This window comes from Myotis daubentonii, chromosome 5, assembly GCF_963259705.1.
Source record: "Myotis daubentonii chromosome 5, mMyoDau2.1, whole genome shotgun sequence".
NCBI lineage: Eukaryota > Metazoa > Chordata > Mammalia > Chiroptera > Vespertilionidae > Myotis > Myotis daubentonii.
Genome location: NC_081844.1, coordinates 45,423,617 through 45,429,978, shown reverse-complemented (window position 1 = coordinate 45,429,978; position 6,362 = coordinate 45,423,617).

Sequence of the window (6,362 nt, the reverse complement as noted above, 5' to 3'; positions counted from 1 at the left end):
GTAACACTGTCCTCTCAAGAGGTTTACATAACAACCTGCCATTTGGTTTTGCCATTAACCCCTGTTATTAAACCCCTTTAAAAGGAACTCTGTCCTAAGAGGGGTATAGAGTCTTCCTGGCCTGCCACCACTGGGAACTCCTGCTTTGCCCATGTATGTAAGTTTCTCCTATTAAAGCTCTTATGAATTTAAATTAGTCTGGGTGTCAATTCTTCAAAATCGATCCTGAATTTAGACTGTTGGGACTTTCCCCAAGAACCGGTGCTGTGAGCAAGCAGGATTCTGAAGAACCCACATAAGCCATAGTCAAAATAGGGGGGAAATGGACTGAGCCAGGGGAAATCCCAGGATGGCCAAGCACGATGCTTTGGGCCAGTTGGCACAACATTGGAGGCTTGGGGACAGGTGTGTGAGGAGCATCGTAAGATGTTCCAAAGATGCCTGCTGGAGTAGCAGATAATGGAAGAGGCTTAAGGTAGATAAAGACAAAAAAAGGTATAAAAGCAACAGTGACTGCTGTGGCCTGGCCTCTCCTGTGTACTCGGAGGTTCTCCTTGGAAGAGGCGCTAGTGCTGGCCTCTAGGAATTGCCATTTGGAAGATGGCCTCCATTTGGAAAGGGAAACTCACATGGCACAGGCAGCTACTACTGAAGGGTTCTCACAACGTTGGCGGGTAGTATCAGAAAGACAGCATCGCTTACCTGGGGCACATGCCGAGATCACTGATTCAGTCAAAGAGCTAGACAGATCGGACATAATTTGTCCCACCCATAGTCCTTTTCACAGACAGCCCTGTCTGGCCAATCTGTAAGTCAAATGGCTCATGGAGAACGACATTGGACTACTGGAGCTTAATAAAGTAGTTCCTCCAATCCATGCTGCAGTTCTAATATCACCCAATTATTAAGTGAAGTAAGCAAATCCTTAAGAACCTATCATTTTGTATTAGACCTGGCTAATGCCTTACTCAGTATTTCTATGGACATGCAAAGTCAAGATCAGTTCACCTTCAGATGGAACAGAGAACACTGGATGTTTTAGGTTCTGCCACCAGGCTATCTGCACAGCCCCACCATTTGTCATGGTTTAATAGTGAAAGATATATCTGTATGGAATGGTGGGGAAGAGGTGGCATTGCATCATGGTATTGCTTACATTACACAAACTGGTAATGAGCGTACCATTTTACATAAGAGGGCAGAGTGTCTACTGCAGTGGTAGGCAAACTGCGGCTCACAAGCCACATGCAGCTCTTTGGCACCTTGAATGTGGGTCTTCCACAAAATACCACACGTGGGCACGCACATACAGTGCGATTGAAACTTCTTGGCCCATGCGCAGAAGTCGGTATTTTGTGGAAGAGCCACACTCAAGGGGCCAAAGAGCCGCGTGTGGCTTGCGAGCCACAGTTTTCCCACCACTGGTCTACTGGAGCACCCAGAAAGACAGACATGGGCCATAAATGGCACAAGGTGCAAGAGTCCAGGTCCTCTGTCATTGGGGGGTTGTCCGGGATAGTAAGACAAAAGTTATTCCCACTGCTGTGCTGGATAAGATATTCAAAATTATTCTATGCCAGAAACAGCAAAACAATTGCAAACACTTGGAATTGCTTGGATATTGAAGGCCTTTTATTCCCCCATCTAGCTCAGCTCTTACCTCCCTTATACAGATTAGCAAAGAAATGAACAATGTGGGATTGGTGACAAGAGCACACTAATGCCTTTACTAGTGCAAAGGTGGCAGAAAACAAACACAAAAATTAGGGATGGGGGTATGAATTCAACCAACCCTTGTAAATTAAATGTTTCTATATATCCTAAGGGCTTTGGGTGGGGTTTATGGCACAAGCAAGATGAGAGGAAGGTGCCCCTAGGTTTCTGGTCCCAATTATGAAGAAAGATATAGTCCTATGGAAAGACAAGGCTTGGCAGTGTACATGAGTCTACAGCACTGATAGCGAACCTATGACACGTGTGTCAAAGGTGACACACGAACTCATTTTTTTGGTTGATTTTTCTTTGTTAAATGTCATTTAAATATATAAAATAAATATCAAAAATATAAGTCTTTGTTTTACTATGGTTGCAAATATCAAAAAATTTCTATATGTGACACGGCACCAGAGTTAAGTTTGGGTTTTTTCAAAATGCTGACATGCCGAGCTCAAAAGGTTCGCCATCACTGGTCTACAGCATGTAAAGAGTATCACAAAAGCCCTGCAGTGATGCTAAAGACACAGTACTACATTGCTAGATGAATCCTGGAATTTTCCACACCCCAACTGGGGGTGGCCCAGCTCACTACCCTACATAAGTAGTATGCATATTTGCAGCAATGATGTACTATATCGACCAGTCCACATAGTACTGAGCTGCATGCCCTCATGGGCCCAGTCACATATATTAGTGAAGTGCCTGAAAACACTAACATGGGCCCATGGACACATATTAAGGAAGGTCAAGTTCCAGTCCCCATGACTGCATGGTACACGAATGGGTCTGCTAAGGATAATCCATGCTGTTGAACCACAGTAACATTATAGCCAAATACAAAGACTTTATGCCTGGATAGAGAAAGACAACAGTCAATGGGTTGATCTGCAAGCAACTTGGATGATACTGATACATAAACCAAGCCCTGTCACTGGTAACTGACAATCAGGCTGTCTATAAAGGCCCCACTTTGTGGATGGGGCAATGGAAAAAGAACAGCTAAGAAGTTTAATAGTGCCCACTTTAGAAAGCTGAAATGTGGAATGAGACCTGGGAAAAGACAAAAGGCATCTAGGTCACTGTGAACCATGTACTGGCCCACAGTGTTGAGTTGACCTCAGGGAAATCAGAAGATGGATCAGTAGGCCCAGGTCCAAAAGATAGAGAAGAACAGATACCTTCAAGAATTGCCCCATTGGTTACATAAAAAATCTGGCACAGCCTGGCTGGCATGGCTCATTGGTTGAGTGTTGACCTATGAATTGGGAAGTCATGGTTCAATACCTGGTTGGGGCACATGCCACAGTTGCAATCTCGATCCCAAGTAAGGGGCATGCGAGAGGCAGCCAATCGATGATTCTCTCTCATCATTGATGTTTCTTTCTCTCTCTCCCTTCCTCTCTGAAATCAATAAAAATATAAATTTTTTTTAAAGACTGGGCACAGCCGAAACCGGTTTGGCTCAGTGGATAGAGCGTCGGCCCGCGGACTGAAGGGTCCCAGGTTCGATTCCGGTCAAGGGCATGTGCCTTGGTTGTGGGCATATCCCCAGTGGGAGATGTGCAGGAGGCAGCTGATCGATGTTTCTCTCTCATTGATGTTTCTAACTCTCTATCTCTCTTTCTTCCTCTCTGTAAAAAATCAATAAAATATATTAAAAAAAAAAGACTGGGCACAAATAGTTGGGCATGAACCTCACCCATATTAAGTGGACAAGCCAGGAGTGTGCTCCTTGTTCTCTGGAACACACACACACACACACACACACACACACACACACACACACAGAGAGAGAGAAGCTACCATGACCTTTAGAACAAATAGCAAGAGCCAAAGCATTGGCCATGAGATGGCAGATGGATTACATCAAGCCCTCCCAGCTGTCTCAGAACAGCAAATACACTTGGACATGCGTCAACACTGCCACTGGCCTATTGCAAGCATAACCTAGCAAGAAAGCAAACCAGAAGGCTACCATACAGGGATTTAGACAATTGTGTGCTATGCACGAATGGCCCAGGGACATCAACAGTGACCAAAGGACTGATTTAACTGATCACTAGGTGCGGGAATGGGACAATGACGACAATGTAATATGACACTGCCTTCTGTGCTATCATCCTAAAGCTACTAGGCTAATAAAAAGCTAAACAAACTATTAAAACAGAGACTGCAATGAAAAACCCACTTTTTAAAGGGGTGGATACATAGGTTGCCAGAAGTTCCAATGGAACTCAACAGTTACACCACACAAGCATGTTCTGTGCATATCATCTCTTAACCAGCAGACCACTGACAGCGATGAGGATTCAGCTGGAGCACTGGACTGCTGAATGGAATCCACAACTGGGACCACATACTTCCATATCATTGACAACTCAACATGACCTAGGACAGTGATGGCGAACCTATGACACGCGGGTCAGAGGTGACAAGCGAACTCATTTTTTTGGTTGATTTTTCTTTGTTAAATGGCATTTAAATATATAAAATAAATATCAAAAATATAAGTCTTTGTTTTACTATGGTTGCAAATATCAAAAAATTTCTATATGTGACACGGCACCAGAGTTAAGTTAGGGTTTTTCAAAATGCTGATACGCTGAGCTCAAAAGGTTCACCATCACTGACCTAGGACCAAGGACGGGTCACCTACAAGTACCTTGGGTATGGCAGACTCTCCCCAGATGGTTTGCACTCATGGAGCCTATGGGAAGGGTCAAAATCTTATCTTGCAGATAACTCCTTGGTTGCTTCCAACACCCCCTCCCCCACCCCCCAGCAGCTGGTGGTACAGAACTTACCAGACAAAATACTAAAAGCACACCCTTCCTGGCAATTTGGAGTATTATCATTCCTCTTCTTAGGTTAGTAACCCCAGTGGCCTCATTCCCAGCTGGGAACTCACCAGGACAGAAAGCACTCTCAACTTTGGTTCTGAGTACAGATGACAAAGCAGCCTGTATTTTGCTTTTAGCTTATGATTTACCATTGCTTGCGCCTGTAACTTGTCTTTTCAGCCACAGCATGCAAGATAAACTATTGGCCACCTGGGTTCAATGTTGGCAGCACTCCAAAATAAGAACAACTGCTGGGTCTGTGGAGCTGGGTCGGGGGGTGGGGGACCCTCTTCTACCACGGATGGACTCCCACAGAAGATATATACTTACTGCTGACCAAGGAGGAACTTGCACCATTATACATAATGTCTATTGTACATATATTCCTGATTGCATCATAATATATCCCTCACTCTGATCCAAATGACTAATGGAATGTCAGCTACTCAGCAGTTAGAACAAGTACACACTCCCACCTGGTAGAAAATCCTGTTCTTTAGAAAGCAAGAAGGAAGCAAACTCTGATGCTTACCAAGATAAATACATATCTTTAAACATCAACCAAATCTGAATGATGCCTGAACTTGTGACGAGATAACACAAGACTTCATGCTCTTACAACAGATTGTGTAAACTTCATGTTTCATATTTTTCATCATGTTCTACCAAACATTGTGTAATAAATTCAGAGCATCAAGACTAATAACTGGGATCACTCTTTCTTTCTTTCTTTCTTTCTTTCTTTCTTTCTTTCTTTCTTTCTTTCTTTCTTTCTTTCTTTCTTTCTTTCTTTCTTTCTTCCTTCCTTCCTTCCTTCCTTCCTTCCTTCCTTCCTTCCTTCCTTCCTTCCTTCCTTTCTTTCTTTCTTTCTTTCTCTCTCTCTCTCTCTCTCTCTCTCTCTCTCTCTCTCTCTCTCTCAAAAGGAACTATAATTCCAATGTGGGAACTATATTATGAAAATTTCAGGAGGCAGATACTCTATGACTAAAGCAGTGCACTTCTTTAAAACACATTTCAAGCAGCACTTCCTCTCTGGCATGCTTTCTATGTACCTTCAGCTGGAGGCCTTTCTTCCTCTTCAGTGGTACTACAAGGCTTTGTATTTAAATTCTTAACACATGAATCTTTCCCACCTGTCACTGAACTATTTAAATGAGGACAAAAGAAACAGTTTTCAACAAAGGTGAACCTTACCTTTCTGTCACCCTTTGTTCAACCAAGTCAAAGATAAATGTCAATGCTTAGGTTTCTGACAGAGATGTAGCAGATTGATAGTATTTATGAAAATGGAAAGAAATAAACCTGAATACCCCGTGCAGAAAGTCATTGAGCTTTGTTTGAAAATTATGACTTCAGGTACTGTGTATTGTTTATTTATACCGAATCTGTATACACAGGCAAGTCAGTAAGTCAACATCTTGGTAAGCACCTTCTCAGTGATAGTTGTTCTGGTGCAGTTAGCTATCTTCTGTGCATTTTGAATTCCCACCAATCTAAGATTAAATTGATCACTTCCAAATAATTGAAAAATATGTGTGAAATGATTTGCACTAATGGAAAGAGAAAATTCAATAGAGAGAAGGAGGAAAAACAACACACTCCATTTTTTTAATGCCTACTACATGTCAGACACTATGCTAAGGATGTTTCCATATGTTTGTGCATTGGGTGCTCTGAGAACTGAAGCAACTAAGTCTGCTGGTGTCAGGAGGGAGAGAATGCCCCCCTACCCTTCATTAGTTCTTATGTCTGTACCGATAATAAAATAATAAAAGTGACACAGACTAGATTAACAGGAGGAAAAAA